This window comes from Lepisma saccharinum, chromosome 29 (genome assembly GCF_977018435.1).
Source record: "Lepisma saccharinum chromosome 29, izLepSacc3.1, whole genome shotgun sequence".
Lineage (NCBI taxonomy): Eukaryota > Metazoa > Arthropoda > Insecta > Zygentoma > Lepismatidae > Lepisma > Lepisma saccharinum.
This window is the reverse complement of record NC_139257.1, coordinates 16,640,418-16,652,336: the sequence shown is the minus strand read 5'-3', so window position 1 is coordinate 16,652,336 and position 11,919 is coordinate 16,640,418.

Below are 11,919 nucleotides of genomic sequence, written 5' to 3'. Positions count from 1 at the left end.
GAATGACCATAATCTTTGAGTTTAAAAAAAAAGTTGTAAAGAAAGTTAGGGTTTTAACAAAGACTAAGACGATTAAATTTGACCAAGATAATCATTGAATTTATATACGAAATAATTATTTAAAATCCACTTTGAATTAACACAGCTATGTATTATTCGCCTTTACAGTTCCAGCCCAACACCGAGAAAAAGAACTTTCACACTGCAGTGTACACAATCAATGTAATTATAGGGACCAAAGAAAATAGGGAATGGAAAAGACAAGAATAAAAAAGACAGCGAATTCAAAAGACATACGCCCAAAAAAACAGGTCGAAATGACAGGTGTCCGAAAAGACAACAACCCGAAAGGGCAGGGGATTGAAAAAGACAGGGAATGTAAAAGACAGCGACCCGAAAGATACTGAATTGAAGAGGCAGAGAATCGGAAAAGAACTTGAGAAGACAGAGAATCGACAATGACAAAGATCCGATAAGGAAGGCAAACCTATAGGAAAGTGAAGGTAAAAAAAAAATACATGTGACTAAAGCTAATTGTGTGTTTGAGTCACGTGCTCACTATTACGTCAAGAAATTTTGGTGGGGAAAACTAAGGGATGTATGTACAGTAGCGTAACTAACACGCTCTCCCCCCCCCCCCCCGTAACTTTCAGTTGTGCGCCCCTATTAATTTAAAAAAGCATTCTTTTTTAAAACATTTTATTAGGTCTATACAAATATGAAAATATATGCATGTAATTTGAATCAATGTATTCTAGTACGAAAGGTTAAGACAACAGATAAACTGTAAAAAAGTATATACTATTATAATTACATCCAGTCCTAAGGTACTGTGCGGGGTTGCTAGTCCCCCATCGGTCGCCTCCCTTGGTGGCGGATAAGGGAACGCCCTCCAGACATGGACGGTACCGGGTAACCGGGACGGACCAAAACTAGCAAAGGAAGGGCGGACCAATCTCAAGAGCTGAGGTGAAAGCAACTGGTCTAAGGGACGGAAACCAGAATCAAATGACATGGGGAGATGGCCCCATAGCCTTGGTAGGCGACCATCTAGGGGAGAAAGCCCCAACAGAAAAACCCCTCCAAGGGTTAAAATGGTTGAGCGTTAGGCTGACAACCTCACCTCGTAAAAAAGCAACTTGTTAAGAAACCTGCACATCAGCCCCGGATAAGGATGGGAAACACAGATGACGAACCAGGCAAGAACAAGGTACATGATTGGTTCATAGCAACAAGGAACGTCCGAACAATGTTAATACCAGGTAAAATGCAAGAAATAGCCAATGTAATCACACAATGCAAAATTGATATTATAGCACTGCATGAGATCAGATGGCAAGGTGCCCGACCCTGTGGCCGAGTGGTTAGCACATCGCGCTGCGACGCCAAGGGTCCCGGGTTCGATTCCCGGTCGGGCTTGGTTGTTTGTGAATGTCCATTCATCAATTTCATCATTTCATCACTCATCCCCATCTTCGCAAATTAGCCAAGAGGCACAAAACGCGAAGTAAAATAAACTAAATCAATCAATCAATCAGATGGCAAGGTCATGGTAAAATAGACAAAAAAGATTACAGTGTATACTATAGCGGAACAACAGTGAAAACAGGACAATATGGAACAGGGTTTATAATAACGAAAAAACTAAGAGAAAGAGTATTATCATTCGATCCAATTAATGAGAGGATATGTAAAATAAGAATCAAGGGTAAATTCCAAAATATTAGTATACTGTCAGTACATGCTCCAACTACTGAAAAAGAAGACGCAGAAAAAGAACACTTCTATGATCAACTACAAAGAACAATAGAAAATATAGCAAAATATGATATCATAATAATTGCAGGTGATTACAACGCAAAAATAGGAGTGAGAAATAGTGATACAGATTTAATTGGTAACCATTCCCTACACAATAGCAGTAATGAAAATGTCTTACTTCTAACACAATTCGCAATAACAAATAGGTTAGTAACACTGTCCAACAAAATTGAAGTTGTTGTCTGTTAAAAGAGAAGTTGGGGGTGATTCTCATTGAATTTGATGTGCTGATTTCAAATCTAATTACAGAATTTTTCCATCACCCATGAAATGTGAGTAACAGGGTACATACAAAATATCAGGTACCATACAAATCTTATATAGCCTTATAGAGATACGATGCAATATTATTTACAATGGCATATCTAGAATGTCTTCGAACTTGATTTTCTGCTGTACTTTGCCTGAGGAACATCTCTTTTTAGTGTCCAGCAATAATCTGCCAACATATTTGGAGTCCATTTTCCCTGGTAGGGCCTTTCCATTTCACCAATTTCCTAGTGGAAATGTTCTCCATGTTCGTCGCTCATTGTCTCAAGGTTTTACGGGAAGAAATCGAGGTGGGAGCCTGAAAAGTGTATCTCAGAGACATATTACACCCCAGAGCATGATAGTTTAAAATAAAATTACTGATAAGTTCTCTGTGTAATTTTCTGACTTGTAGTTTCCGAGAAAATGTATGCAAACTTCCTTGAAAGATTGCCAAGCAGCCAATTCCAGCTCATTTAGGCTCTTTTCAAAATCATTATCTTTCATTAGTTCCCTGATTTGAGGGCCAACAAATATTCCCTCTTTTAGTTTCGCCTCAGTAATTCGCTGAAACTTCTCTTTGAGGAACATAAATCCACTACCCTCACTGTCCATTCCTTTTACAAAATTCTTCATCAGACCAAGCTTTATGTGGAGAGGAGGCAGTAAGATTTTGTCTGTACTTACAAGTGGTGGATGAACAACATTCTCCTGTTTTGCGATGAGTGATTCTCTCTTCGGCCAGTTCTTTGTAACATAATGATTTTTTCTATCTCTGCTGTCCCATTTACACAGGAAACAGCAAAATTTGGTGTAACCTAGTTGCAATCCTAAGAGGATAGCAATAACTTTTAAATCTCCACATATCTGCCAAGAGTATTTACAGTACTGGATATTTGTTAACAGTTTCATGTTTTCATAACTTTCCTTCATGCTCCAGGAATATGCTACGGGAATGCTTGGATATTTATTTCCATTGTGCAGTAGAACTCCTTTCAAGCTTGTTTTCGAAGAGTCTAAAAACAAACGCCATTCTTCACTTTTATGAACAATAACTAGTGACTTTAATAGACCATAGATGTTACAACAGAAAACAAGGTCCTTATCTTCAGCATACATATCTACAAAGTCTTTTTGCAGGAAAAAAAGTAACTCTAGTGTCACTCTCCAACAAATGCCATCCTTTTAATCGCGATGCAAGCAGTTCTGCTTTACCCTTACTTAACTCTAGATCTCAAACTAATTGTTAAGATCCTCTTCAGTTATTGAGTGAGGTTCAGCTGTTGAAACACTCCCCACAAAATCAGGATCATTATGCAATTCGCTACATTTGTAAGGAACACTTTCACTTTCTTCCCTTACACTTATGTCATCTGGTGGAGCAGGTATGGGAACTCCAGGTCCATGAGGCACCGGTCGAGGTGCTGATTCTAGTGATCTTGGAGCAAAGACATAAAATATTTTAAATATTGCCTACCAATCAGCTTATTATGGACTGTATGTTGCAATAATAATGCAGAATTATATTTTTATTGTTACAAAAAAATGGTGGGTGATTGACAATTTCTGACTTCATTTTCAGAATCAGCAGGTGGCAAAACACTAAGCACCGTTGAAATTTTACTTTTAACAAAACCATTGTTGGACAGTGTTATTTTTCTCCGCGAAATCGCGCACCACACACCGATCTTTTGTGGATGAAGTGATTGTTCATGTAACAAATGGGGATTGTTACTTGACCAGTGTCGAGAATTTTGACTGTTGACATATCCATTTAAGTGGAACCATGCTTCATCCGTGAAAAAAACCTTATCCAAAATATTCACACCATTGTCTCTATTAAAATTTCTAAACCACTGGCAGTATCTTACACGTGCACCTTTGTCTGCTTCCTTCAGTTCTTGCACAGCCTGTACCTTATATGCACGTAGGTGCAATTGTTTTATCGCTCGGTGAGTTGTTGTTTTTGATACCCCTGACTGTGCAGCAAGTTTACGAACAGATTTCCTGGGAGATTGTGATATTCTCTGCTCCACATCCTGCAGCACACCTTGTGTCAAAACTGGTGGTTGTCTGTGGTAGAGTTTGTCATTAACTGATCCTGTTTCACGAAATCTGGAAACAAGTCGATATATCGTCGAATTTTCTGGAACACTGTTATTCGGATATTTCTCGCGAAACACAGTTTTTACACTAGCGTACGATTTTGAACAAAAATAATGTTCCACAATGAACACCCTCTCGTCCAAAGAGTACTTCATTTCACAGAACAATTCTAATCTTCTCCTACGAACAATGCGAAATGCACGGCTCAAACAGTTCTGAGTACACAACTAACTGATTCTTTTGTTCTCGTTCGGTGGACGCTCTTATCGCATTGCATGGTTGCCAGGAGTAGGTAAATAACACTTTTTTCACCATAATTTTAATTTTCTTTTTTTCCTGTTTCCAGTATTTCCATGTCATAGACCATCACTAAACACACATTTTGTTTCCTTCAAACATCAACAGTGTTGCCACTGAGTAGAAGGTAAACGACTTAACGTCTGTTGCTATTTAATATTCGCAATTTATTCGCATGTACTTATAACTAATGTGCACGGGTTTTAATTAATTTGCACGTACTTAGAATTCATTTGCATGTACTTAGAATACTTTACATTTATGTATTTGCTTAATTATAACTTTATATGAATATATATTTATTTATTTTATGAAAAATATGTATATAGAAGGTAATTAGAAGTACTAAACGCTATGCATATGTTTTTATATTCATTACTGCAAAGTATGTAATGTATGAAACTATAATAATTAATGTTTATAGTATTGAAAATAAGAGTTTACGGTTTATGAACTGCTATGAACGGTGGTAATGGGTGTAGGTACAGGTCCAATTACGATTGGGGACGCTCCCGGTACTCGAACCCGCGATATGCAACGTTATTAATTAGTACTATGCAGTAATTTCATCATGTTATGAAACACGATGGTGCAACACGCCAGACAGAATACTGTCTCAGAATTTCGACTCCGCTCTGATGCCAGACAGAGAGAATGAATTAATATTCCGCCCAGGTAGACGAGAAAGGAATTTGGGGAGTGTGCGTTCAAGGTCAAATGACGTCACAACGTCAGAACAAAGAAGGAATCTGATTGACCAATCAGAGAACGCGTCGGTAGATTTTCAGAACCGGTTTTTCCAAGGTTAACCAGTACGCAAGAACAGGGGAAAGCTATGCAACGCTGTAGGGCAGGGGAGGGATTGATCCAGACAACAAAGGATGTCTGGAAATGCGGAGCAAGGGTTAAATTTTTTGAAGCTATGCGGCGCTTGTAGAACTGGTTTCCGCCGCCAATTAATATTCCGCTCAGGGTTGCCCCAAGGCACAGGACGCTTTAGCGCAGGGTTTTTTTTATCTGTACTATGAAGAAGGGAGAGCTATCAGGGACGGGGCCTACAGTTTTCACCATTTGCTTTTATCACGGGGTAACGAACCTAGGACCCTTTGATTATTGATTTAGGTAGTAAATGTATGTTACTGTGTGCTATTTAACTTAATTTTGAGTTTATTTTTTACCAAACTTTGACTTTATGTCAAACATTTTCACAGCTTATCCTTATTTTTACAAAATAACACTATTTATACTATTCAGGCAACATTTTTTATTAAATTTTGGACTCACAAAGACAATTTTTCAACTTTTAACTTATTATTTTACAATTTTATGTTAATTTTTTACCAAAATAACACTATTTATACAACATTTTTTATTAAATTTTGGACTCACAAAGATATTTTTACAACTTTTTAATTTATTATTTTACAATTTTATACCTATTTTTAACCTAAATAACACTATTTGTACTATTCAGGCAACATTTTTTATTAAATTTTGGACTCGCAAAGACATTTTTTCAACTTTTAATTTATTATTTTACAATTTTATGTTAATTTTTTACCAAAATAACACTATTCATACAACATTTTTTATTAAATTTTGGACTCGCAAAGATATTTTTACAACTTTTTAACTTAATATTTTACAATTTTATACCTATTTTTAACATAAATAACACTATTTGTACTATTCAGGCAACAATTTTTATTAAATTTTGGACTCACAAAGACAATTTTTCAACTTTTAACTTATTATTTTACAATTTTATGTTAATTTTTTACCAAAATAACACTATTTATACAACATTTTTTATTAAATTTTGGACTCACAAAGATATTTTTACAACTTTTTAATTTATTATTTTACAATTTTATACCTATTTTTAACCTAAATAACACTATTTGTACTATTCAGGCAACATTTTTTATTAAATTTTGGACTCGCAAAGACATTTTTTCAACTTTTAATTTATTATTTTACAATTTTATGTTAATTTTTTACCAAAATAACACTATTCATACAACATTTTTTATTAAATTTTGGACTCACAAAGATATTTTTACAACTTTTTAACTTATTATTTTACAATTTTATACCTATTTTTAACCTAAATATCACTATTTGTACTATTCAGACAACAATTTTTATTAAATTTTGGACTCACAAAGACATTTTTTCAACTTTTAACTATTATTTTACAATTTGATATTAATTTTTTACAAAAATAACACTATTTGTACTATTCAGGAAAGACTTTTAGTTACATTTTCGACACACAAAGTGTGTGTTCTCAACTTACATCTGTTTATTTCACAAGTCTAGGCTTATTATTACCAAAATAACACAATTCAATCTGTTCAGGAAAGACTTGTAGTTACATTTTCGACACACAAAGTGTTTGTTCTCAACTTCCATTTGTTTATTTCACAAGTTTAGGCTTATTATTACTCAAATAACACAATTTCATCTATTCAGGATATTTTGTATTTACAAAGAGATTTTTTCAACTTTTAATTTATTATTTACAAGTTTATGTCTATTTTTTTACTCAAATAACACAATTCTATTTGTTTAGGAAAGACTTTTAGTTATATTTTCGACACACAAAGTGTGAGTTTTCATTTTTTATCTGTTTATTTTACAAGTTTAGCCTAATATTTACTCAAATAACACGACTTGAACGTGTTTTTTATTACATTTTGGACACACACACACACACACACACACACACACACACACACACACACACACCCACACACACACACACACACACACACACACACACATACACACACAGATATATTTTCCAAGTTTACAGGATTATTCGCTAGTTTACTCAAATAACACAATTTAGATGTGTTTTGAATTAAATTTTGTACACATGAAGTGTGTTTCGTCAAGTTTTACCCTTTTATTTTACAAGTTTAGGCTTAATATTACTCAAATAACACAATTTAATCCAGTCAGGTAGGATTTGTTATTATATTTTGGATGCACAAAGAGATGTTTTCAACTTTTTTACAGATTTTTTGCAGGGTATGTATTAATTTTTATTTATTTTGTTTTGTATCATATATACATTTACAAATTTTTAACTTAGAGTTTAGTATTTATTTAAATCTTTTCAAAAACACTAAAGGAAAAGTACTTTTAGCTAAAATGTAAGCCACAGAATATATTATTATTATTATTATTATTAGGGTTTACTGATTTCCAATATGCTATTTTTGGTTCTGTATTTCTATATGTATTTATTTAGGTCAGGTTACGCCTGCTACGTAGGAAAGTTTGTTTATTTTAGAGTTTGCTGAGTATTTTGTTACTTTTATACTAGGTAAAGTTTTCTAAATATATCAGGTAGGGCTCCATCCATATACTTTTGTTTTTGCTGTTTGGAGATGTGATCAGCATCACTCTCCATCTGCTTTTTATTTTATGTACCCTAATATTATTTTGAGGCTTAGTGAATTCTAGAGCCTATTTATGCAGGAGAGAGGGCTTGAAAATTCTGATCTCAGATAACCCACAACTATTTGTCAGAGTATTTTAAAGGATATTTTATATTTATTATGTGCCACTAGAATATCAAAGCTTGCTTAATTTTTATGTCTGTAACGCTGTTATTGTATTTCTAGCTAAGGCTTACTGGATAAGGTACACGAAATGTTTAACATTTCAACTATTTGCTTTTATACGAGGGCAATTTTTTAGTGTAACGAAAATTATGATGTGTCTATGAGGTCTGAAACCCCTTTACCGAGGGTCCATATTTGGACGCTTACTAATATTGTTTTTTCCCCTTACATATAACAATTTAACAATATAATTACAATACGAAGTTAACAGACGGCTTAGGGGCCTAGGTCCACTTTCCAAACTTTTTTACTATTCTAGAAGAATTATTTAGCTTTATAGCCTTTTTCAAGGTATTTTTGAAGTATTACTGGCTTGTTTGGGTGCATCAACACTTGGGTTATTTCCATTTATAGGACAACACGAACCTTACAAAGGATTATAGGTGACGTAGGACCACACGCCAGAGCTTTGTTAATCTGCAAGAAGCAGTTGCAACTAATGCTATGAGGATATAATGTTAATTTTTCATTGTTTCACAAGGAGGCTATTTTTTACGCAACCAATATTTGCTTTTTCAAGTAACTACATGTACCAGAAGCACACATGCCAACACTAACTAGATTTTGATTTATACTATTTCAGGTGCTAAATGTATCAAGAACACCGATTGTACATATTTTTGAGAATCCAACTATATCAGGTTTTTTCTATGTAAGTATATTTTTATTGACTGGCTTATTTAACAGATCAAACAGAAAGACGGCAAAATTCACTAAATGTAGGTGATTGCATGAAAATAACTAGATCAAGGGGTGACCAACAGTGAGCTGAATGTATATATAGAGGGTTGCGCTCTATTATTCTCACCTTCGCTGGATTGGCGAAGGAACGCACTTGTGGGCGGTAGAACCTGAACGGGCTCCATTATGGCATCGGAGACTCGAAGCAGATGTTTTGGAGGATGAACCCAAGTAGGGTCATAGGCGCTACGACCAATTTGGTCATTGCTTTTTATATGAGGAACCAATTTGGCCCACTCCCAAAATTAACTTAGATTGCTTCTTATAACTTATGAAATTTGAAGTCTGCACAAGATCCGATGACAAAATCTAAAATTGTAACAACCCTGCCAGGGACTTGAACCCTGGACAGATAGGTTAAAAGCCTAGCGTTATACAAACTAAGCTACCTGCATTTTTAAAAAGTTAGTTATGTTAAGAAATATATTGAAACACCTGAGAACACTCTTGGTCTGGTTCGACATTTCCAAATTTTTACAGACTGGGTGTATTTTTCCACTATAGAGGCCTTCACTATATGTAATTCGAAACGCTAAAGTTCAGCTAGCTTCCAAAATTGAGGTAAAGATTGTGTTTGGCGAGATTAACAAGTTACAATTATATCCAGTTACGGACAAATAAAGCTAAAACTCTCAGATTTGCTGTACTAGCCAAGTTTTAGTAACATTTTCTTCACTTTAGTACAAATACCAAAGGAATAGGTATATTTTATTTATAATTTGACAAAATGTACTAGTATTTAATTCACAAAGTTAGGTAAAAAACAGTATTTTTTAAAAATATTGTTACTGCCTTCAAATGTTATGTTATTTAGCCACTAACAACTGGTTTACACTGTTAGGCATCCTTTAAATAGGAAAAGAAGGAATTATTTGTTTAGTATTTTTATATTTATTTAAGAAAACAATTCTACAGTTTAACTTAATTTTAACAAATTGTTACTAATTTATATATCAAAGTTATGTTATTTAGAGTGTATGAAGGCGTATAAAGTTAATATTTGTACTTATCAGTTCAACTAACAATTATATTTTACACACAAAAGATAATGTTTACAGTTAAATTACTTGAATCAGCGAATAATATTTTACAGTAATTGATTCATTCAGCTCTAGTCAGTACTTTTATGCATCAGAAAGTTTTCTTAATTTTCTATTACGCATGCTATTTTGGGCTATTCTTAAAATGTATTTCTAGGGCAAACTGGTTTAATTTTCTGCTTATAATGCAAAGTTGACAGTTTTCGCACAATGCATTGTACATTTGTTATATTCTCTACTTACAATCCAAATATTATGCTTATTTAATGTATAACTAACTAACTCTCTAGCCTTCTTAAACCCGAATGTTCATGGCTGCAGCAACACATGCTTTTCATCTGTCCCTGTCCTGAGCAAGATCTATATACTCCTTTCCTTCCCTACCAATTTCCTTTAGGTCCATCTCTACATTATCCCTCCATCTTTGTTTTGGTCTTCCTATTGGTCTTTTACCATCAGGTTTCCCAACAAGAATCCTGTATACTCTTCTTTCCTCTCCCATTCGTACCACATGATCTACACACCTAAGTCTTCTTGATTTAATCATTCTAATACTATCTGGACATGAATACAAATTATGTACTTCTAAATTATGTAACCTTCTCCACTCATCTGTCTCCTCATCTGTTTTAGGCCCAAGTATTTTCCTAAGGATTTTATTTTCAAATATTCTCAATTTATGTTCCTTTTTCAATGTAAGGGACCAAGTTTATTTACTGTATTTAACTTTTATTTTTGTAATTAACAAAAATTAAAAGCTTATACTGTAGTTATTATATCTTTTTCTATCAGCTTATTTTGAAATCAATATTATTAGATATAGTCTTTGATTTATAACTATATTGATTTTTTTTATCAATTTATCTAAGAGTACACACAGACAAACACATCTGTTCACACTTTTATGTACATAGATATGCCTTTTTTTCAATATTTTAGTATGAAGATTGCACTTTAGCTATTTAAGCAAGTGTAGGAAAGATAGGATTTCTGAGAATTTCTTGCAGGATTTTGTTGTCCAAGTATAGATGAGAACTGAGCTGGGAGACTGTTTTGAACCTTTTCATGAGAGTTTGCATGTGAACTGTATGCAAATTGAGCACTATTGACTTGTGCATGCTTCTAAGTTTTGATGTTATTTTACATCAACCCTGTGAGACTGTAGAGAGTTTTCCCTTTTCAAGTAGTTTTTACTGATTGTATTTGTATATGTTTTGGGGAGTTAGCAGTTTTATGTTATGAGGCAGTTTATTGTAGAATATTTTTACCTGATGGTATGATATATTGAGTGTCTGCTGTTTTACTTGTAATTATTTTTCTTTTTGTGTTGTGTATTTGACTATATTTTGTCCAAGTTCGTAGTATTTAGAATAATTGTTATTGACTTGTAGGGAGTAATAATCCTTTGCAAGATGCCCTATACTTTAGTCTGAACATTATTCTTAGTGTTCACTTTTGAAGCCTTAGTATTCTGGTAGTATTATTAATGTAGAGGTAAATTAGGCTAAAATGTAGGCATTTTTCTGATAAATTATACTTACTTAGTTGTTTCAGCAGGTAGAAGTTGCATGATGGTTTACTGCTGATGATGTTAATTTGCTCTTCTTATGTACTACGTATGATGTAGCTTACTTGAGTAATTGGAATTTTGTACTGAAAAAAGGATTGCTTGTCTATTTTATTCCTATGTTGTTACGTTTGTCCATAAGCAAGCCATGTTTTTACTCTATCCTATGCCTTGGAAGAATCTAGATATATTGTGTTTGCAGTTTTATGTTTCTCTAAGGTTTCAGCTATGTAGTTTTTTAAGCTGTGCTATGGGTGTGACTATTGATTTCTCTTTCTGGATGCCATGTTGGTTTCTGTGTATTCCTCTTGCTGCTTGAATTTGACTTGAATTTGTTTGCTTTTTTTCTTAGATCTTTATTTGTTTAATTGTTCAGTATTTTTTATTTTTTTGAATTTTAATTACTTTAATTTTACATTAACTAACACATTTTTCTTTAACAACAAAAGAATTTACTCTAGTA